The sequence below is a fragment of the Hylobates moloch genome, unplaced genomic scaffold (assembly GCF_009828535.3).
Source record: "Hylobates moloch isolate HMO894 unplaced genomic scaffold, HMol_V3 SCAFFOLD_22, whole genome shotgun sequence".
Lineage (NCBI taxonomy): Eukaryota > Metazoa > Chordata > Mammalia > Primates > Hylobatidae > Hylobates > Hylobates moloch.
This window is the reverse complement of record NW_026652297.1, coordinates 11107683-11131283: the sequence shown is the minus strand read 5'-3', so window position 1 is coordinate 11131283 and position 23601 is coordinate 11107683. Positions and strand designations below refer to the sequence as shown.

The following is a 23601-nucleotide window of genomic DNA, read 5'->3' as shown; positions in this document are numbered from 1 at the left end:
CCCCTCCCCCTCCCCCTCTTCCTCCTCCTCGTCTCTCCGTTAGATCTACATATGAGGGCTTTATCTTGGCTCTGCCATTCTCCTTCCTTCTCTGTGCCAAAGTGTTGTCGCTCAGCTCTGGGAACAGCAGCAGTCCATGCGTGTCAGGTGCACTGTCTCTAGAGACAAACTACCCCGGCCCATGGCCCAACTCCATCCAGCACGTACCAGCTGTGTGACCCTCAGCGCCTCAGCTCCTTTATCCGCAACAGGGGATAATAACAGTACCTTGCCCCCGCAGGGCTGCTGTGAGGGTCTAAGGAGTTACCATACATGTAAATTCATGAGAACAGTACCTGCCACATAACCAGTGCTTTCCAGGGGTTGGCTATTGTTATTATTTTAGGTTCAATTCAGTTTTCATGTGTATTCAACTCCTCAAGCTGTATTTCTCCCCGTGCCCCATCCTACTTGTCTCAGTGTCACGCTTAGTTCTTGAATCTTTCAGCAGCTGTATGCTGTAAGCTTTAGCCTCCCCTCTTTCACTTACCCAAATTTACCTCTTCTTAGGATCCTGGTTTATGGCTTCTGTAGGAATTGAAGCAAACCAACTCATCTTAACATTGTACTAAGAGGCTACAGCTGAATATAAGCTCTAGTGGGGCAGAGGTGCTGTCTGCTTTATCCACTACCTATCCCTAGTACCTAGCAGGTCCCTGAACATAGAAAGTGCTCAATAAATACATTACGTGACTCCCTGGACTTTCAGAAACACAAAATATTCGTTGAAAGTAATGGATTACCTGAGGTCAGGAGTTTGAGACCAGCCTAGCCAACATAATGAAACCCCGTCTCTACTAAAAATACAAAAATTAGCCAGGCCTGGCGGCAGACACCTGTCATACTAGCTACTCGGGGGGCTGAGGCAGGAGAATTGCTTGAACCTGGGAAGCGGAGGTTGCAGTGAGTGGAGATCGCGCCATTGCACTCTAGTCTGGGAGGCAGAGTGAGACTCTGTCTCCAAAAAAAAAAAAAAGAAAAAGAAAAAGAAAGTAATCTGTCTTGAATGGTGGGATTTCAGGCGTCTTGACAGGCTGCTGGAGAGGAAAATGTTGAAGGTAGGGGACTCCCATCTGTGTCCTTCGGACCACAGTGGCTAGGAGACCTTCAACTTTACTTACTACATGCAGCTATTTTTTTTTTAACTTTTTCTTTTGAAACAAATTTTTACTTACAGAAAAGTTGCAAAAAATGTACAGTGAGTACTCATATATGCATTGCTTGACTTCCCTAAATGTTAAAGGAACATCTTAAATAACCATAGTATGGTGATCAAAACCATGAAATTAACATGGGTGCTATTAGTGATGTTATTATGAGTGTTATTAATTACTATTAATCAAGCAACAGGCCTAATGTGAATTTCACCAGTTCTTTCACTGATTGGATCTCACATCGCATTCAGTTGCCATGTCTCCTTGGTCTCCTCCCATCTGTAACATTTCCTCAGTCTTTCCAGTCTTTCCTTGTCTTTTGTGACCTTGCCACTTTTAAAGAAGGCAAGTCAGTTATGTTGCAGAATAACTGTCAGTTGGGGTTTGCTTGATGTTTTCTCACTATTGAGTTAAGGTTATGCATTTTTGGCAGGCATACAACAGTGATATGACCTCAGCCTATGGATCAGGGAGTACATGATGTCAATAAGTCTTATTACTGGTGATAATTTACCTTGATCATTTGGTGAAGGCAGTATCTGCTGACTTTCTTCACTGTAAAATTACCATTTTTCTCTTCATAATTAGTGAATATCTTGAAGGACATATTTGAGACTATGCAACTATTTTGTTTCTCCTCAAAGTTTCTCATACTAATTTGAGCATCCATTGGTAGATTTTTGCCTGTAGTAATTATTACTGTGGTGTTTGCCTAATGGTGACTTTTAAAAATATTTTCCCATTTCATCTACATTTATTAGTTGGAATTCTTCTGTAAGTAAGAACTATCCCTTATTCCCAATTTATTTTTGGAATTTTTATTTTTATATCAGTAAGGAATCATGGATATTTATTTTATGAATTGTAATGCAATACTTTGCTTGTTTACTTATTTCTCAATTCGTTCCAGTTTTGGCCAATGGAGTTGCCTTCAAGTTGACTGTTGTGTTCTTTCATGTGCTCCTATCCTTTTTTGAGCCCTTCCCTAAGGCTGTACTTGCTAACCATGTATATCACCTGGGCCTGTCCCCCATTATGCATGGTGGGTTGGTGGGGAAGTCCAAGGAGGCAGACAACTGGTAGGCAGTGGTTGGGCTTTGAAGCCAGGTCTCCTGAATGCTTGTCCTGCTCTCTGCAAAGGCATCATTCTGCTTCTCCACACATCACAACTTTTATTTACCATGAAATTCACATAATTCCTCCCCGCTCTGCTTCCCTGGGCTCAGCCAGTCACTGACAGGCTAGGAGGCTAGGAAACAATGAGACACATCCAGAATGTGGACTATTTACTAGAAAATAGCCTTGTATTTTTTAAAAAGTCAATGTCATAAAAACATAAAACAAAAGTGGTGAGGATGTTGTCAATTAAAAGAGGCTAAAGAGACATAACAATATCAATCTCTTGCAGTTGCTATGGGCTGAATTATGTCCCTCCTCAAAATTCATGTTTAAGTCCTAACCCCCAGTAACTCAGAGTGTGAGCTTCTTCGGAAATAGAGTCATTGCAAATGTTATTAGTTAAGATGAGGTCGTAATGAGGTAGGGCGGACCCCTAATCTACTATGACTGGTGTCCTTATACAGATCGACAAAGTGTCAATCTCTGATGGGATCCTGCTTCTTTTCAAAAAGTCATTTTAGAGACAATCAAGGGTATTTGAATTTAAACTGGATATTATAAACTAGGAATTATTAATTTTCTTAAGTATTACATTATTATTTATTAGTATTATTAGTAGTAGTATTTAATAATAAGTAGTATTATTAAAGTATTTAGTATTACTAAAGTATGTAAGTATTGCCCTTTCTTAGGTATTACCACTCTGTAGGAGAATATCCTTGTTTTTAGGAGATACATGTTTAAGTGTTTAGGGGTGAAGTGTACTGATGTCTGCAACTTATTCTCAAATAATTCTGAAAAATGTGTAGTCTACGAGTACAGTAAATGTGGCAAAATGTTAACAGTTATTAAATCTAGATGTATGATATAAGTGTTCCTCTTTCAGCATTCTGTATCTTTGAAATTTTTAAAAATGAAAAGCCTGAGGAAAAATTACTCCTATAATCTTATTTTATATCCTCCATTTATTGAGGAAAACCTCCCTTCTTTTATTTCCGTAAAAATGACAAAGGCCAGTTCCATCCAACTGAAATGGTCACACAACCAGAAGTTCAGGAACTCACAGGAACAGTATAATGGGTATTAAGCCTGGATCTGTAGAAGATGGTCAGGTATGGACAGTAGGGCTCCAGCCCCTGCATAGCTGGGCTCAAGTCCCAGCTCCTTTACTTTTTCCTCATTTAGTGGTCTAGGGCAAGGCACTTAAAACTTCTGGGCCTAGTTTCCTCAACTGTAAAATAAGGATAGTAATATGTTATTTGTTGTGAGAATCATATGTTACATTTGTACATGTTATGTAATATTTTTGTGTGTAACAACTACATGTAAAGCAGTAGGCCCACTACAAGCGGTAGCTGTTGTGTTAAGTACCACGGGCCATCTTGTGAGCCCCTGCAGGCAATTCAGCCCTATTGGAGAATGCAGAGAAAGTTACTTCAAGGAAGCAGAGTTGGGGATCTTGCAGGGCAGGTGGGGGTGGGCTCTTTCTCCAAAAATGGTAAGATAATTTTAGCAAATTATCTTTTGAGTTAAGAGAATTAATGTATTAACTGTGAACATTTAAAGTATGTCACAATATTTAAAAATTCTGTTTTGGCATAAATTACTTTGTTTTTAAAGTGTATGAGGAGCCTCAAAAAATAGAAGGGTTGGTAATTGGAGATCTTTATGCAAAAGTATAGAACTTGACCTTTTTGTCACACAACATATAAAAATTACATAGATCATAGACCTAAATGTAAGAACCAACTGTAAAGCTTATAGAAGATGGGAAAAAGTCTTAGTGATCTTGGGTTAGACAAAGATTTCTAGAATAGGATACAAAAAGGATGAATTATAAAATAAAAAATTTATTAAATTGGACTTCATCAAAAGACAGTGTCTTCAAAAGTCATCATTAAGAAAATGAGAAGGCAAGCTCTAGACTGGTAGAAAATGTTTGCAAAACATATGTGCAACAAAGAACTTATATCTAGAATATATGAAAGAATTCTTACAACTCAGTAATAAGAAGGCAACCCAAATTAAAAAATGGGTAAAAGATTTGAACAGACACTTCACTAAAGAACATTCAGATGGCAAATACATACATAAAAAATTGCTCAACATCATTAGTTAGAACCACAATGAAGGCTGGGTGCAGTGGCTCATGCCTGTAATCCCAGCACTTTAGGAGGCCAAGGTGGGCAGATCACCTGAGGTCAGGAGTTTGAGAACAGTCTGGCAAACATGGTGAAACCCTGTCTCTACTAAAAACACAACAATTAGCCAGGTGTGGTGGTGCACACCTGTAGTCCCAGCTACTTGGGAGGCTGAGGCAGGAGAATTGCTTCAACCTGGGAGATGGAGGTTGCGGTGAGCTGAGATCACACCACTACACTCCAGCCTGGGAGACAGAGAGAGACTCCATCTCCAAAAAACTAAATAAAACAAAAAACAAAAAAAAAACAACAAAAAATCCACAATGAAACACCACCACATATTCATTAGATGACTAAAATTTAAAAGACAAGATCAAGTGTTGACAAAGATGTGGAGCAGCTGGAACTTTCATACACTGTTGGCAGGAATGCAAAATAGTAAGGCCACTTTGGTAAACAGTTTGGCAGTTTCTTATAAAGTTAAGCATATACTTAATGTAATTTTTAGCAATTCCACTTCTAAGTATTTACTCAAGAGAAGTGAAAATATATGTCCACAGAGACTTGGATGGGAATGTTTATAGAAGCTTTATTCATAATAACCAAAAACTTTGAGGCAACCCAAATGCCTATCAGCTGGTGAATGGATAAACAAACTATACTATGTCTATACAATGCAATGCTACTCAGTTAAAAAAAAAAAAAGGAGTGAACAAAATCATGGAGGACTATCAAAAACATTATGGTAAGTGAAAGAAGGCAGACACAAAAGTCTACATATTACCTACTTTTACCTATACAACATTCTGACTACTTTAAATAAGGGGGTTCTGAGAAAAACAATCTAGTGGTGATGTAGAGGTGGCCTGACTTGCAGAGATTTCCAAGGTGGGGTACCTGGTAGGAGGTTGGTTTGGTTATCCTGGCTTGACCTTATGGGGTGTGGGGTTGGGAGTTGATTAGAGAAGGAGGTGTGAACCTAAGAGAATTGTACAGAGACCTGGCTTTTCATTCTGGCTGTGTTGGATATAAACTATGTAGTATTAGGCAAATTACTTAACCTCTATGGGCTTCAATTTTCTCATTAGTAAAATAGGGTTAAAAATCTGGTCCTGAGGAGAGTGAGAGGTAAGCTGAGCTTATAGTACCTTAGCTCCCAGAACTGAAGTAGAACTCTATGAAGATTAATTTCCTTCCCAGTTGGTTTCTTCCCCTTGACCCTCATTGACATGTGTGTCGCTCCTCCCCTCTGCCTCACTTCTTTAGGAAATGTAGGCACAAACCTAAGCTGGGTCAGATGTGTCCCCTAGCCAGCTTCTTCCCAGCACCAGCCCTCAGTGGGGTCTTTCTTTGGCATACCTTAGCCGTAACCATTTCATATGATCTTGGGCAAGTTAACTTCCTTTCCTGGGAGTCTTCTTTAAAGTGAAGAGCTTGGGTCAGATGATTGCTATGGGTACCAATTTCAGCTCATTCATTCAAGGACTCCCACCCAGAAATGACAAATCAGCAGAGTTCAACAAGCAGTTGCATATGGAAGTTTGTGGGAGGAGTGAGATCCTCTAAGACCTTGGGCCTGGGCCTGTGGTCCATTCCTCAGTGGAAAGAGGGCCTTAGGGAAGAGTGTATTGGGAGGAGAAAGATGATGAAATCAAGGTGGTTCCTGTTCCCCCTACCTGCCTGTACAACCACCTACCCAGCAAAGTTTTGTGTGGTTGGTGGGGGCGCTGTCCTTTCTTGAAGGAAAATCATTTCTCAGGGTCCAGTCCCCGAATGTTTTTAGCCAGAGGTGCCAATCTCTGCTCTCCCTTGGCACATCAGGTTTATCAATAGCTTCCAACGAATAGTGACCTGTTGCTATAGCCCAGCTTCTTCAAGGAATAATGTCTTACGATTTCTGTCAGACTTAAATGCCAGAGCAATGAAAACAACAACAACAACAACAACAACAACAACAACAAGAAGTAACTTCTCAGCTGTCTTCTTGGAGGAGTTGCACAATTGGGGTTGTTTTGCTGAGTGAGGAATCCAGCATGGACTTGCCTTCCTTATCTGTATTCCTTGTGATGATTAAGACATTTCACATGAGAATAAACTGCCCATTCAGGGAGTGGTTCAGATCCTGGGACTCACCAGACACTGACAGGGTCTGCTTCCCTGGATTTCCTCCTGTCCTCCCTCTGAGTTCTAGCTAGACCAGTATTTTGTCTCTGATGGGCAAATATTTTGCAAAAGACCATGTAGTCACACAGGCCTGGGACTGGATCATGGTTCTTTCCCTTAGATGAGTAACTTAGCTCTTGCGCCTCCGTTTCCCCATCTATAGGAGATTGGTAAACCCACCTCAAGGAGTCAGTGTGACAAGTCACTAAAGGAATGCAAAACATTCAGTGCAGTGGTCTGTATGTGGCGGATACTCCATAATGATGATCATTTTTACAGTTGTTTTTCAGACCCTGCACTCAGACAAGGATCACATATCCCAGGCTGTTTTGGCTACACAAAGGTTTATTTTAGTATCGCAGAAGTTCTCAAAGTGTAGTATGCTGACCAGCAGTATCTGGGAACCGGTTAGAAATGGAAATTCTCAGGCTTCACCTAGGATCTCCTAAATCAGAAACTCTGCAGGTGAGGCTCAGCAGTATGTTTCAATAAGCCCCCTAGGTGAGGCTGATGCACACTTGAGTTAGAAAACAACTGTGCTTTTTCTGTTGTTGCAAATTCGAGCTAAGAAAATTTAAAATGGTATCGCATAATATGTTAATCAGTCTCACTTCACGTACTAAGTTCGAAATAATGCCAATCATTATGATTTGTATCATTTTAAAGCTGAAGGGCTGAATGAATTTTGAACAGTATTTATACTTTACCTACTTAGTAGTGTCTTTTTAGTTGATATCACTTAGAATGCTTTTGGTCACAGATAACAGAAGATTCTGTCTCAAATTGGCTTAAGAAATAGGGAAACATATTAGTTAACATGATAAGAATTCCACAGGTGGGGGCATCTGGAAAACATTATTGGGAGACCTGGCTGCTCTGTGATTCTCTCTGTTCTATGTGCATCTCCGTGTTGGTTTATCCTGAGGATGGGGACTTTATGGCTGTAGCAGTTCTAAATATCACACCCAGACTTGACAATGCTTTGAGAAAGAAGCCTATCTGTGTAACTCTTTAGGACCCAGGAAGCCTTTCCTATGAGATTCTGGAAGACTTCCATTCAAGTCTCATTGGTTATTCCTAAATTACATGCCCACTTCTAAACCAGTGACTAGCAAGAAGGGAAGAACATAATTGGTTTATGTCAATCTCTTGTGGTTGCTATGGGTTGAATTGTTTTCCTCCACAAAATTCATATTTCAAGTCCTAATCCCCAGTACCTCAGAATGTGAGCTTCGTCAGAAATAGACTCACTGCAGTTGTTATTAGTTAAGATGAGGTCATAATGAGGTAGCGTGGACCCCTAATCTACTATGACTGGTGTCATTATACAGAGGGCAAATTCAGAGACTCATTCAGGGAGAACAGGGAATATGAAGGCAGAGTTTGGGGTGCTGCAGCAGAAGCCAAGGAATGACAAATCCTGGAGAGCATCATGGAACAGATTTTCCCTCACAGCGCTTAGAAGGAAACAATCCTGCCAACAACTTGATCTTGGACTTCTATCTTCTAGAACTGTGAGACCATACAGTTCTATTGTTTAAGCCACCCACTTTGTGGTACTTTGTTATGACAACCCTAGGAAATTAATACTAGAGGGAGGACTAGATGTTGGGGACTCCATCACCATGACCACTGCACCTACCATTAGGTAGTGAATGTTAAATTAATATCTCCACTACAGTGTATGTCTAAAATGTGAGAAAAGCTTCAGCTGAAATAAAAGGTGCCCAGGCTTTGGAATCCAAAGATCTGGGTTTAAGCTATGCCCCTGACTAGCTATGTGACTTTGAACCCTTTAACTGTGAAGTCCACCACTGAGATATGAGATGGGATATCCATGATCAATTATTAGCATAAAAGATTTCAAAGACATTTCCCTCCCTCAGTCCACCAGTGAGAATACCCACCAATTTTCCACCTGCTTCAATTCTATCCCTACCTCAATTCCTCTCTACCCTACCCCACACCAGGCAAGTTTGAAGTTGTTTCTGCAGAACTAATCGAGTAGAGAAGGACAAGAGAGTAGAAAAGAAAGAAGAAAGAGAGGAAGAACTTAGCCTCTAGGGAAGGAAGTCAGTCTGTAGAATAAAGATTTAAGAGAAGGAAGGGAGGAGATGAGGGGAGAAAATGTTGAGATGGCTGGGAGTAGAGAGAATTTTGAGGGCCTTTAGCTAGTGAAGGGCATCAGTGAGAGTGGAGTATACGAGATTTAGGAAGAAGAGAAAATAGATTTTCAAGGAGATTGGTTAGGGGTTATGGATTAGATCTCCCTATTACATTTTCAAAAGACTCCAATACATAATGGAGTTTCTGAGCTTTGGATAGAGAATGAAGTTAGATTGCACATTTGCCCTTCAGGAGTACTTAATTAAAGAATTTAAACAATAATAAAAAAAAATTAAACCAGCTCCTGTCCTCCAGCCCCACCCTCACCCCCCCGACCCCAGCAGCAGCCAGTCAAGGAAAGGGGTACAACTTCATGCTAGGAAGTTCAAAAAGTGGCTATCGAATAATAAAATGAAGTCTAGCTTGACTTACCATGACCTGTAAAAGTTTCCAATAAGCTATTCTGATGGAAGAAGGTAAGTGAAAAAACTTCTGAGAATTCACATGACTGTCCTAATCTGGAGAGAAAGGAACTGAGGTAAGACTGCCAGCTTAGATTCAGGATATGTAGTCAAATTTGAATTTCAGATAAACAATGAGTAAGTATTTAGGGGATGCCTTATGCGATATTTGGGACATAAATATACTAAAATTTGTTTTTGTCTTTCTGAAATTCAAATGTAACTGGGAGTCCTGGGATGAAGATGATGATAATACTGATGATGATGGCTAAATCTGGCAACAGTAGGTAATGAACAGGCATTCTGTAGAAAATTTAAAAAAACAAAAAGACTTAAATAAAAGCCCCTAACTATTCTAGAAAGGCCTCAGTGGGTATAGGGCTCACTGGTCCTTGGGTTCTTTTCCTGAATGGAGGGACCATTTTAAAGCCTCAGGGGAGCTGCCTGTGGACTTTATTAAAATCCCAGTAGAGAGAGAGGCAAAGTCCTTCAGGCTTCATGTCACTTACAGATGAGTTCTTCTCCCTACTGCACCCTGAGGCTACAAAAAATTGGATAGACTTGAATTACCCTAGCCTCTAGAAGTTGGAGAAGACAAACAGGCTTTAGGAACAGTAGGATGGAGTCCATAAAGTTTTTTTCAGAGCCACTTACATTATAATGAGCAAAATAAAAAGGTATATATCACAAATATGAAAGCAAGCAATAAGTAGAAGGTAAGGAATAGATGAAGAACTCCCCCAAGGAATAGGAGAAAATCTCCTCTGGTCATTTTGAGGCAGCTGGTTTTTGTTCTGATTTTTAAAGCAATGAAAAAAAGAAAAGAAAGAAAAGGTCTTAGATTTTTGGTTAACTCACTGCTTTTGGGAATTAATGGTTAGGGAGATAATCACAGATACACAAGAAACAAACAGACAAAAACTATGTATTTTAAAGGATGTTTGTTCTACTGTTTATAATAGTAAAAGTAACGTATACAGTCAGGGATTGGTTGGAAATTTAAAAAGTGGAATACCACACAGTGTTGAAAAAAGAAGGAATTATACCTGTACTTTCTAATTCTGAGTGAGAGTAATTAGATTATGGAACAGCATGAAAGAGAAGACCCTCCTGAGGCTCTTCTGCACACCTATTATCACGTGCTTATGTTCAGGAAAGTGCCCAATTGGGTGTTTGCCAAGATGTTATCAACGTTCTAATTTTTTGCCATTCTCTGCACTTCTCTATATTGCATTGAAGTTTTTTACATCAAATATGTATCACTTTTATTTAAAACGACAACAAAAATGCTTTGCCCTCTTTAAAAAAAAAAAAGAAAAAGCTTGTCTATCTGCCTTCCTTGAGCCAAGAGGCTTTTGAGGTACCTGAAGCACTGTGGGATAAGGAAGATACAGAAGAAAGGAGACTAGGTTATGTTTGCTTCTTAGTGAGTGGCCAAACACATTGCTTGTTCTTAGGACACTTCTTCAGCCATGAGCCCTCAGGTCATCTCAGGAACAGCTGCTTGGCCTGAAGTGACCTATGACCAGCTGGGCAGGCAGCCGATGGGACACTGGAGTTGTGGCAGTTGAAATGTTTTGAAAATCAGAATGGGGCCTTGAGAGTCAGCACCCAGCAGCTTATTGACCAGGCAGCCTCAGGGCATTGTCTTTCATCCCTAGCCTCGGTTCCCTTGTCCATAAAATGGAGTTAATGGAACATACATTATAGGGCCATTGTAGGGATCAGATAAAATAATGTACGTTAAAGATAATAAATGTCAGTTCCCTACTCAAAGTTTTTCCACTGTGCTGTTAAAATTGGACTTTCATTTTATTGATGATTGGACCTTGGTTTGAGGGCAAATGTATTTGGAAGTGTTTGTGGCAGGATGAATGTCTTCTATGCCTCCCAATCTGTAACTACACACCTCGTCTTCAGCACACTTCAGGATTTCACTACTGCTGGGAGGTTTAGGATTTTATTATTCATTTCAGAACTTGATTTCCATGTGCATTATCTTGTTTGATACGTGAGAAACGAGAATTTTACTGTAATTTCTATGAATAGAACATGATTAAACAGTTGTCAGAAAATCAGAACAAAAGAGAATGCTTTGCACTCAAAAGGCTCGCAATCAGCAATAAAAGGTCAGAATGATGTCTGTCATCTGAGATGGAGTGGGGTTTCCATTACCTCCTCCGGGTGACAGACTCTTGGTTACCAGCTTTTCATCTCTGGATTTCAGCACAATTAAACAGCAGACTCAGTCTGCTGCCCCAGGCTGAAACACAAGTTGAGCACATGTGGCTACTTCTAGTTTATTCAGAGCAGCAATTTGAATTTAAAAAAATAAGATGAGTTAACCAGTCCTCCCTGCTCTTTTTGGAGGGACAGTCTGTCCTGAGGTATGCTGGATACCTTCTCTCTAAAGTTGGTTTAACATAGGAACCCAGCAAAACAGAATTGCTCACCAGATTAGAGTTTCAGAAACAATGTTTACAACAAAAAATATTTTGTGGCAACTAGTATACCAAAGCAGTGAATTCAAAGAGCTGGGTTCCAGTTCAGGCACCAAGCATGTATGCCATGGAATCCAGGATTAAATCAGAACAAATAAACAGGCAGTTTTGTCTCAGGTGACAACACGTGTGCTTTTCACGGAATTAATGCTGAAGAAAGATGGATATACAATAAACCCTAGAAACATGGTTAGGCTGGGGCTTCGGAATTCAAAAACATAGGCAGAGCCATGCCATAACTTTCGTAAGTCAGAGTCCCCTGACCAGGCAGATTTCCCCTCTGTTGGAGTGGGTGTGTGAGAGTACAGGTTTGACGTCTTGAAAGTCACAAACATCCTCTGTATGAGAGGAGGGGAATGAAGAAGGGCCTGTGTCTTGGGTTGAACACAATTAGGTAGTGATGATGCTGATGAATCAACAGCCACCAAATTGTCCAGCGTTGAGGTCAAATGCTTCATGAATTTGGTCATTGGTAACCATGGCATTAGTAGCATGGCCCATCGTGAGTGTGACTGTGTGTGTGTGTGTGTGCTTGCGTGTATACACATTCAGTGGAATGAGAACAGAAATAAGACATTTTGAACAATTACTCAATTAGCTGTCCTATAATTACGGGAATGTGACATTCAGTTAAAAATGCAAGGATCATTTTATGTTAAATTGCTAATTTTGAAAGCATCCTCTTGGCTCAGTCGCCATGCCAACTGGTTCGTAAAGTGGTGCCCATTGCTTTTGAGAGGCAGGACACGATAGTATCCCTCATACCATGTCTGAGCCAGCTTTCTTATTTAGCAGAGTTAAAAGCAGGGAGGGAAAGGGTTGTGGTTGGGAGCTGGGGGCTCAGCCAGATTCCCCTTTCAGTGATTTCTCAGGCGTGAGGATGACCTGCCTTGGCCACTGCATCTGAGGAAATATTGCAGGGGAGAGGCAGGGCAGGGCTGGGAGACTGCCTGAGCGGGGATGTCATTGTGCAGTCAGTTAGAGGTCTCTTTTTAAAGCAGGGTGATGTATGGCAAAAAATGAAAGACAAGTGAATAGGAGCAAAATGGCAGGTTCCAGAGACTCAGCAGCATCACTGATTGGCGTCTAGCTGGATGCTCACCAATAATTCCTCCTGGCATCCAGAAAGCCACGATGGGGGCAGAACTTAAAAATCCTTCTTCCTCTTCTTTGTTTTCGAGTGCTTCTTCTCATCTGACCTGCTCAGCCACCCAGAGTCCATCTCCAGGGCATGCAAGAACCTCAGTTTTCTTTGGCATCGTTCCCTGCGGCCTCATGCCCACCCACTGCCCACCCATAAAGAGAACACAAGCCTGAATACAGTGGAGCCCACTATTCCCACATGTGCCATTTTCACATCCTGGAGCTCAGAAAGAAGGAGCTGAGTAGAATCAGGATTTCAAAGGACACCAGGCCTCTGCTTCTGACTTGGGTGGCACTCAGATCCTGGAGCCTGGAGAGGGCTCTGCATCCAGTGAATGCTTAACAAACAAAAGCTTATCTGACATGGAATTCCTGAGAAAGCCCCATTAGACAATGCTCTTCTCTCCTGCACTATGAAATGTAGTGCTCATAACGGTCCTATTGTAGGACATTAACCAGCACTTGCTTAAAGCAAGGGGGGCTTTCCGATCTGTGTTTATTGCAGGCTCTGCTCCTCCACAGCTGGGAAATGTGGACAGGTTCCTTGGGTGTTCTGAGCATCAGAGGGCCTTGTCTGTAAAATGGGGATAAAAATGCTACCTACCCCACTGAGTTATTGTGAGGACTAAATGAGCAAATGCATGGGAGGGGTCTAGCTCTGTGCCTGACACACAGTAAGTACTAAAAATGATTACCTTTATTATCATATACGTACTTTCAAAAGATGACTCAGTGTCAAAGCTGAGACTCCTAAAGAGGATCCATAGCCCCCCAGCCCTGCACACAGATCCTGGGCCCTGGGTACTGAGACATAGGCCAAATGGGATATGATTCAACCTTCACATGACCACCAGTGGGGTCTTTCTGAAAAGGGAGCTTGGAATTCAGGCAATAGATATGAAACGCAAAGGAGCGGGGAAAGGTCTGGGGACAAGGGTTGGGCAAACAGTGTTGAAGTGCCAGCTCCGCTGTCAGCTACCTAGACCAGGGAAAATCAAATTAACCTTTTTGTGCCTCAGTTTCCTCATCAGCCATTGAGATTTTGATACTACCTTTCCATCCTAGTTCTTATAAAGATTACATAAGATAACAAATATGAATGTGCCATAACAACTGACAGATGCCTCATAAATGTAAGATGGTCCTTTTAGTTACCCTGAACCCAGTGCAGTGCTTTATAATGTCTCCCGATTTGGAAAGCATGAGAGCCCGAGAGAGGGCAGCATGGCTTTCAGTGTGGTGGCTATTTTCCTTAGACCTCGTTGTCGTTGGAAAGAGGTCTGGATGCAAGACAGGAAAATCTGAATTTGAGTCCCAGCTTTGCCCACCACTAAGTGATCTTAGCAAGTCTCTTCTATGGCTTCTTACAGAGAGGAGTAGTGTCAGATGACCACTGAGGCTTTCATGGCTCTAGTTCTGTGACTTTTATTGAACTCCTTATCCCTCTAGCCAGAGATGACCAGGTTCCCCTCATAGTCCTGACTTAAAACATTTTTTAAAAAAGCTTTATTGAGGTATAATTGGCAGACGATAAACTGAAGACTCCCACTTCTGGCCAAGGTGGAGTATCGGGGCGAGAGTCTTGACCCTGTAGGTCTTCCATGGCCTCATGTTTTAGAGAAAATCGAGCCGCTTCCTCGCTGACGCCTTTGCAGCCCCGAGAACCTCATCCGATTAGGAAAAGCAGCACTATTTTTTCTAATTATCCTGACATTTCTGACAAGGCCATTGTTCTTTAATCCTAAAAAGATTTGAAATCATTCTAATCCAGCTGGGCTCATGTCACACGACACTGGCTTCCGGGGTTTCCATGAGCTAGAAGTGCATTAACATTCCCCAAAGGTCACAATGGGGCTAAGAAAGGGCCTCCAGGCCTGTGATATGGGAGAGAAAGAACTTTGAGAGAGCGATCTTTAAAAAATCGTAATGAAATCTTTGGAACCCTGACTCTTTCTGCAAAGAAGCAGGTTTTGTCCAGCTCTTCTAGGCTCCCTGAAAGTCAATAAGACCCAGGGAGAGTGGAATGAGCCAAACAGTGCCAACACCCAAAGCCCTATGAGGAGGAAATCTTGTAGACAACTCCAACTGTCTGGAAGTCTATTAAGTTGGGGTAAGATTAATCTTATACTTGGATTATAAGGCCAGAAAAAAGAAAAGTCTTTTTAACCAATGTATTCCAGGAAGTCATCAGCCGTGGTGAATCACTCTGTGTCCACTGAAAATAATGTTATCAAAGAATAATCAACAACTCAGGAAAAGTCTCCACAATACCAGCTTCTCATTCTCTGCAATAGTGACATTTGGGGCTGTCCTGCGTGTTGTAGGATGATTAGCAGCATCCCTGGCCTTTACCTACTAGATGCCAGTAGCACCCCACCCCCAGTTTTGACAACTGAAAATGTCTCCAGACATTGCTGAATGTCCTCTGGTGGGCAAAATTTCCCTGCTTGAGAACCACTGCACTAGAGCAATATGGTCCCATTTTGGTTTAAAACAAGAGAGTGATGATAGAATATTGTTTTAGCCACAATTTATTCGGTGACTGTTTCATGCCAGGCACTGTGTAGAGCATGTTACAAATAGAATATCCTTCCTCTGTGGCTAGTGGATTACAGGGAACTCTTTTATTTTAATGAGAAACACATAAACCATTGACTTTGGGTCTTCCAATTTCTCCAGTTAATTTGCAGGTTTTCCCTCTGCCTGCCACCCCACCCAGCAAGGAGGAGAGGAAGTGTTGAGTAGGGAAGAGATGAGTCCTGGCCCTGTCACTTCTTAGGGGTGTGCTTTTGAACAACCTGCTCACCATGTTTGAACTTCACTCTTCTTGTTTATAAAATGAGGACAATGACATCTGCGAGACTGTGAGGTTTAAAAACAAAATCTGTGTTGAGAGGTAACTTGCCTCTTTTACTTACCAATGATTTCCTCAATGCCTGGCCACTGGGGCTGGTTCATACTAGATGATCAATAAATGCTCCTTGAATGAGTAGGTGGATGAAAGAAATGTCTGGCATCTATCACAGGCACTGGCACTGATATGTGCTTGATAAATAGGCCGGCTGACTGTGAGTGATGCCGACGGGCAAAGGACAGAGACACCAGGAAGGAGAACAGGACGTGAAAGAGAACTGCCTCAGCCCTTGGGGAGTTTCTGACCCGGGAGGATGGGAACAGCAATTAACAATAGTTACAGATCATTAAATAATTGCAAGTGTGCGGCGCACTGTAAAGAGGAGGCTCAGAGTCCCCGCGTGCTCACACTCACACCTGGCCACAGACAGGTGACACCCCCGGCTTGTCCAGGCCAGCGGGTCTGCAATGAGGCCAAGGACCTGGGCTCTTGAGAAGTTTTAAGTTTGAAAACATTGCTTTTTAAGCTTAAAACAATGAACCTTAATAAAAGTAAACACTTCCATTGAGTTTTGAAACACTTAATAGGAGTTAAAAGTAATTAGGCTAATAAAATAGTCTTTTGTTCCAATTCAATAAGTGCTTTCTCTTATTAACTTCATTGTCCTTTAAGATTTGGATTAAGGTTTGTCTGCATTTGGAAAAGGTCACATTTGCCCAAAGACTGATGGGTGATAACAGTAAGGCAGCCCCCTGCACAGGGAGAGGCCAGTAAGAGCCTGGGCTCCATGAAACTGCATTTCAACTCCAACCCTGATGTCCTGCCTGTCTCCTGGGCATGTTTATCTTACACTGCTAAGCATCAGTCTCATTTGTACAGTGCGACTAATATCACTGTGTAAGGTTGTATTGAGGATTAAGAGAGCTCATATATGCCTGTAAAGTACCTGACATACCGCAGGGTACAAGGAGGGAGTTGTTAGCTGTGATGGCCCCTTTCCTTCTTCCCTTTACTTCAGAGGTGACCTTTCCAAATCACATTTAGTCCTTAAACCTCAGGCCAGGCGATAGTGCTGATGGGAAACCTTCCCACCTAGGTTTGGCTGCAAGCCACTCCTCTGGGCTCCTACAGCCTCCCGCATGCTCCCTCTCATGCATCCTTGTGATGGTCTGACCAGGAGCTTCTTGAGGACAGGGGTTGGGGCCACTTGCCTGTGTACTTCTCCATGCCCGTTTGCTATCAGATGGCTTCCCCTTTCTGCTCTGCACTGTGGGGAACTACATTTTCCAGGCTACCCGGGCAGTGGCAGGCTTCCGGCTAGTTTCTACCAAGGGGAGCACTGATGGGAGATGAAAAAGCGGGAAAAAAGGAGAAGCCAGGATGCTTCTCTGTCTCTTCTTGCCTCTTTTCTTTCAGGGGTTTTTGGTAGTGGCTGTGTCGCCCTGATAGCTCCTCTCTATGATCCGGCCCTGCCTGGCAGCCCTGGCTTCTGGGTTCTGAAAACACCACGTTCCTCCTTGTGTCCCTCTATCTAGTAATTGGCAGCTTTCTGATGTTGCTAAGTTCTGACTTGCTTCACCATCTCCTTTTGGCTCCTCAGCTTTTCCATCTTCTGTGTAACCTGTTCCCTTGTACTAAATTTCCTCTGTGTGAAATGCCTAGCATGGTTTCTCTTTCCATGGTGGGACTCAGACGGATACATTCTGTGTCCCTAGCCTCTGACACAGCACCTGACCCATGATAGGATCTCAGGAAGCTCTTTTTTGGCTGAGTACATTTCCCATTGTAATATTCCCCAAAGGTGGGATTTTGTTCATCTGTTACAGGATTTCCTCTGGCCCTCCCTTGCTTTCTGTAGCTTTAGCAAGCCAGAAGCACGAGGAGCAATTAAAATGAGCATCAGCCCCAGAAAAGTAGTGATCAAATGTTTAAAGTTCCTGAAAATTCATCTAGTTCATTTCTATTTCATTTTCTTAAGCCGCAGATTCTAAATGTATCTGTCTACGCAACAAGTGTAATCAGGGAGCCAAAATTAAATTTCCCCAATCCCTGCCCTTCTAATCAATCACAAATCATGAATTAAAAGAGCAGATTCAAGTGGAAGAATTAGCTCCAGGAGGCCAGTCCTTCCATCAGCTCTGTTAGGCTCTGCACAGAGGTGGGACCTATCTCTCCCCACCCACTCCGCCCCAGAAGGGGAAAATGCAAACAAATCACTTTTGATGACCACCTGTCTGCAGTGGTATTGGTCTCGAAGGAGACCTAAAGTGAATGCTAATTTCAGAAAAATAAAGTTTGGGGATATGGTTTGGATGTTTGTCCCCACCACCCCCACCCCACCAATTTCATGTTGAAGTGATTCCCAGTGTTGGATGTAGGGTCTGGTGGGAGGTGATTGGATCGTGGGGATGGATTCATTATGAATGGTTCAGTGCCATCCCTTTGGTGATAATGAGTTCTCACTTGGTTAGTTTTTGTGAGATCTGGTTGTTTAAAAGGGCACAGAACCTCCCCCTGACTCTTTCTTGCTCCCTTTCTTGCCATGTGACATCACTGGCTCCCCCTTTGCCTTGTGCAATGATTATAAGCTTCCTGAGGCCCTTATCGGAGGCAGATGCCAGAGCCATACTTGTACAGCCTGCAGCATTGTGAGTCAATTAAACCTCTTTTCTTTATAAATTACCCAGTCTCAGGTACTTATAGCAATGCAAAAACTATCTAACACACCTGGTTTCAAATGATTAGGAAGAAATGGGATCAGAGGTCTCTGAAGATGCCAGGGCTCTGGGATTGCTGGGGGAAGGATTGCCCTGTCCCTATCAGGGGCTGCCTCTTGTGTGGAGGGCCTTAGGGCTCTGGAGACAGAACCCCTGTGTTCAAATTCTGCCTCTGCTACTTACCAAATATGGGACTTTGGCTGAGTATTTCACCTGGTCTGAGTGGGCACCTACATCCTAGTCCTGGAAACAGCTCAAAGAAGGACAGAGGAGGTGCTTAACAAAGGCTTAAGCCTACAACCTGGATCTATTCCTTGTCTTGAAGACCAGTTGAGGGCCCAGGATGAGCCTCCTGTGGGTGCACTAGCTCTGCTTTAATTGCCTAGTTGTTCTAAAATGAATCTTCCTTTGCATTGGAGAAAAAAACAACAGAGGCTACAGAAAGCCCCTGGGGTCTGTCTCAGTTGCTATTGCTCTGACTGTGGTCTGTGAACCCTGGGTAGTCAAGACATAGCTCCCACCTGTTCCTCTTTTCAGCTCTTGCTGGTGAGGAGCAGGTGTTCTTTCCAAGCTTCTCCTGTCTCTCTCCCCTCTTCTTACTTGTTCCAGTCTTTCTCCCTCCTCTTCCCTCTCCTCTTCTTTCTTCTCCCTTTGCCTTATATCCTTCCCTGCTTTCCTCTCTCCCATTCTTTCCCCCTCCTCTGCTCTTTTCTCCTCTCTCTTTCTCTCTTCTCTCCCTTCCTCTTCCCTCTGCCTTCCACTTCACTTCCCTTTCCTCCTACCCTTTCCCCTCCTTTCCCATCTTCTCTCCTCCTCTACCCCCTCATCCCTTCCTCTTCACCTCTCCTCTCTGTTTCCCTTCCTCTCCCTGCAACATTCTCTCTTCTCCTCCTTCCTCCTTTCTCTTCTCCCTCATTCTCCCCTCCTGTCCCTTCTGTAGCTCCCCTTATCCCTTGTGACATCATCATCTCCCAGCCTCAAAACTGGCAGTCACTGCTTCATCAGCTCTGGCCCCAGCCAAGACCTCCCTCCCTTCTCAGCCACCAGCAGCTGCTGCGTTCTTGAAGGGGGTAACAATTAGTCATTGGAGGGTGGCAGTGGTTGAGGGAGACAGAGCATGCCGGCCTTTGCAATCATTGCTCTGTTACCTGATGTACAACAGGCTTAACCCAACACGTGATCTTCCCTTTGGCATCCCCCTTTCCCTCTGCCACTGCTGAGCTGTGTTGTGTGTATTTGTACTCCCTCGTTCCCACACCCACAACCATCTTTATGCCCTCACCTCCTTTGTGAGCTTTGTGCAGCCCTGCCTAGTGTGGCAGCTCCTTAAAGCACCTCTCTTGTTCTTCCCATCCTTCCTGTGACCACTCCCTATCCCTAATATGGGTCCCTCACTGCTTCTCCCCTGAAATACTTGGTCCTGGGTTCCTCTCCCCACCTTCATCTGTCCTGTCAACAATGACTGGAGTGCATTTCTGGTTCATGTCCTCCTAGGGATGAAAAGGAGTGACATCTTTCCTCCCCACCACACTCCTAGAACAAAAAATAGGTTAACAAGAGAAAAGCATAACACATTTATTTAATCAAACTTTTATGAGATATGGGAGACTTCAAAAATGAAGACCCCAAGACCCAGGGGAAGCTGCTTTTATGCTTAGGTTTGGTGAAGAGTGGACAGCCATGCACTCTTTTCGTATTGGACAAAAAGGGTATAATCCAGTAGTAATAGACTGAATGGGAAAACCCAGCAAGGCCTGTCTGTTCAGATTCTTCTTGGCCTCTCTGTTGTAGCATTTCTTCCTTCTGGGTATGATGCAGGACCCCTCTGGAATGAGGGCCTTATGATCTAATATCAGATAAGGGTAAGTCAGAGAATTTCTTTATGGCCACCTCCTAGACAGAAAGGGATGGGGAGGTCAGAGTAGTATTTCCAGGGCTCATGGCTTACTTTGGGGGAGAGGGGTTCCAGTTTTTATGACCCACTAGGGGGCAAGGAATTATGTTTCTATGACTTGCTTTGAGGGAGAAATGAGGGGTGAGAGATAGGAAGCAGGAAGTCAAAGAGACCATGGTTCTGAGGTTGCTTCTGAGGTCTTCTAATGTCCTTTAGTTCAAAGTACTCAGCACACCAAAGTGCCATACTTTGGGGTATCATTTTCTGAGCTGCAGAATCCCAGATACATCACTCTCCTCAGAAGCTCTGGCTCTCATGGTGCACTGACTGAGGCCAAACAAGTGTTCATGACCTACCCGAGCCTGAGAGAACAGCCCCCCAGATCCTGGTCCTCCTGCCTTCCACCATGGGCAAAAACCCTCACCCCACCTCTCCCCAACCCTCCTTGCCTTTTTCTGCCTCATGCCTTTGCTTGTGCTGGTTCTTTCTCCACCTGTTCCCCATCACCCTGTTCCCATCACCCACTGCCATTATCCAGAGACTAAACATCTCCCCCATTATGAAGCTGCTCTAGAGATGATGATGTCACTTCTCTTATAGGACTCATTGGACACAGTCAGGGGCCCTAATGCTGCATCAGCAGAAAGATGTGTGAGTGGTTCACATGACCTTTGACCACTGACTTTACTCACCTATGGAGGTGGACTTGGGCTTTTGCTTGAGAATGTGGGTGTGCATATGTGGGTAAATACGTTTAAAATGATCATGCTTTGGATGAACGAGGTCGGGTTTACCAGTGTATTTGCTAAGCACCTGCAGAGGACTCGCCTGGGGAGCTTGAAACAGTATACATTCCAGGGCCCTGTCCCTGACCTCAGAACCAGATTAGAGGAGCAGGGGAGGCAGCAGGAATCTGTGTTTTTAATAAGTCCTTCTGTTTGATCTTCGCATTTGGAAATGACTACAGTAAGTGATCTCAGTATTAAAACTCTTAGAAAGCAAAGAATTTTCATGAAGGAAATAATCACCTCATCATATATGTATTACTATGGATAAATATATGGGATTGGGGAGGAGAATCTGTATATAGGGAGAGAATTGACTGTTGTTTCAGGCACTGTACCACAGGGTCTTATTCATTCCTTACTACTTCCCATGCAGCAGGTTCTATAATCCTCACTTTACAGATGAGAAAGGGGAGGCTCAGAGAGGGGAAGTAACTGCTGCATAGTCACACAGCTGGAGAGTGACAAGGTCCATGTTCAAACCAAGGGCTGATGCCAAAGTCCAAGCTTGAGCCACCCTGCAATGCTGCCCATTTGTGAGCCTGGATTTTTTTTTTTTTAACTTTCAAGGATAGGCCCCACCGGTTAACAGCTAACCCCAATGTCTCTCATGATACTCCCTGGAGGTGGGGTTCTGAGGTTCCAAGAGTGCTTCCCACTGGCCTGCCCTGTCCTCCATATAAGCCCCAGATGGGTCTTAAAAGTTAATCTTTTCTACTCTATTCTCGACTAGGCTTGTTGGTGCTGGAGTGAAGCATTCCTGCCATGGTTTGGTTTTGAAACAGGCTGAGGGAACAGAAATATGAGAGAGGCAACTTGACTTATCCTATCCACAGTGAGTGCTGGAATGAAAAGAAGGCCCTAGCCCAAAATAGATGCCCAGGCTTTTCAATGGGACCTAAAATTTTACTACTTTGAGTTCAGATGCATCTTCTTTGAAAAAGAACTGTCAGTAGAATGAATACAGCCACTACGAGTCTTTCATACTGTATGTAAACAAATTCATTCAGTTACTTTTCATTTGTGGAAAAAATATATTGAGACTATTCCACTTGGAAAATGAGAGTTTTAAAGTATATTGTTGCCATGTATAATTGAAAAAGTGGCATGCACATGTTGGGAATGAGTTCATTGTTTCCAAAGCACTCTGTGGATGTGGAACTCTTCTGGGTGAAGGGGATTCCATGGTTTCAGGCTGGGTGTCTTTGCTGGAGGACTTGTCAGAGCTTTAAAAATGCTAATTCTCATTATGAATTTCTAGGAAGGGGATATAGTTCTCCAAATTTATTTGACCGTAAACCTTTTCATGGAATCTTAGGGACTAATATCTCCTAGAATATACTTTGCAAAACCCAGGATCAAAAATCATTAATAAATACTAACCCCTTACCTGTGCAGAATACTTTACAGTGAGTCCCCAGTGGGCTTCAGACACAACCTCATTCAATAGGGTTTTCTTGAGGGACAGATGAGAGGTCATTTGAGCCTGTGGCAAGCAAGGGCAAGCCTGGCAGGAGTGATAGGAGTGGCGATGGACTCTTAGGGGAAGCTCTAGGAAGGCGGGGACAAAGGGCCCACTTCACTGGTCCCTCTACTTGGTTCCCTGTCTGCCCCAGGAGAGGGGGCCTGCACTTCCTCAGGAGGCTCCCCTTTCTCCCCAGCGCCTCTCACTGACTTGACCAAAAAGGCCATGCATGTGAGAGAACTCCGCCTCCTCTGTTCTCCCAAACAACATGAGCCTCCAGCCAGGCACTTTTCTGGCTTTCTTCCTGCAGGAACATGGCACGGTTGTTTGGGAGCACAGCTTGCCAGGAGGCCCATGGCATGATGGCTTGATCAAAGGGCTTGAGCCAAGGCTGGCCCTGGGCCACATGGCTGGATTGCAGCCTTTCTATCCATCCCCCTAATCCCATTTAGGATGTTCAGGATCAATGAAAAGATCTGATCATTCAAATCATACCAAAGTGTGCTAACACCACATGCTACCCCTCTGGGGTAAACCTGCTTTACAAAGGGAATGCTTGCCTAATGGTGGGACAGAAGGACGAAGGATATGCCTTTTACCTGTGGGACCCCGTGAACTTAGGACCCTGTGAATGATCCATCACAAATCCATCTGCATTAACCACCCTGTCCTTCCAGGTGTGCTATTCCATCTGTGTACCCAGCAGCAAAATACAATTCTGCTCAGAATAATGAACCTAATGTTCTGAAGGCACCAGAAGGTTGTGGAAGTATTGACCTGTCTCTACTTAGCATCTGCTCACCAGGACCCCTGAGACTGTGGAGGGGGTAACTCAGCAGAAGGACCAGGGCTAACAGGGACTGAATCCTTACCACATACCAGGGCCCACTCCAAGCACTTTGCATGTTTTAAATTGCTTAATTCTCACAGTGACCCAGTGGAGGCGATGATAGTTTTGTCTCTTCTCCATATTATGGTAGAGGAAAATGAGGACAGAGAGGCCAAATGACAGGCCCATGGTCACCCAGCTAAGAAGTGAAGGGGCAGAACTTGAACTCA

At 43.3% G+C, this 23601-nt stretch overlaps 1 long non-coding RNA gene across 3 annotated transcripts in view; it reads left to right on the top strand.

Annotated features, from left to right (window-relative positions):
- LOC131382289 (uncharacterized) overlaps positions 1-23601 on the top strand; it is a 93607-nt gene that overhangs the window by 42765 nt on the left and 27241 nt on the right. For 2 of the 3 annotated variants that reach the window (XR_009211604.1, XR_009211606.1), the window contains exon 3: positions 12866-13011. The exons of the other annotated variant lie outside the window; for it this stretch is intronic. This is a non-coding gene — a long non-coding RNA (uncharacterized LOC131382289). Of the gene's footprint in view, positions 1-12865; positions 13012-23601 lie in introns of those variants that run through there. 3 annotated transcript variants of the gene reach the window in all.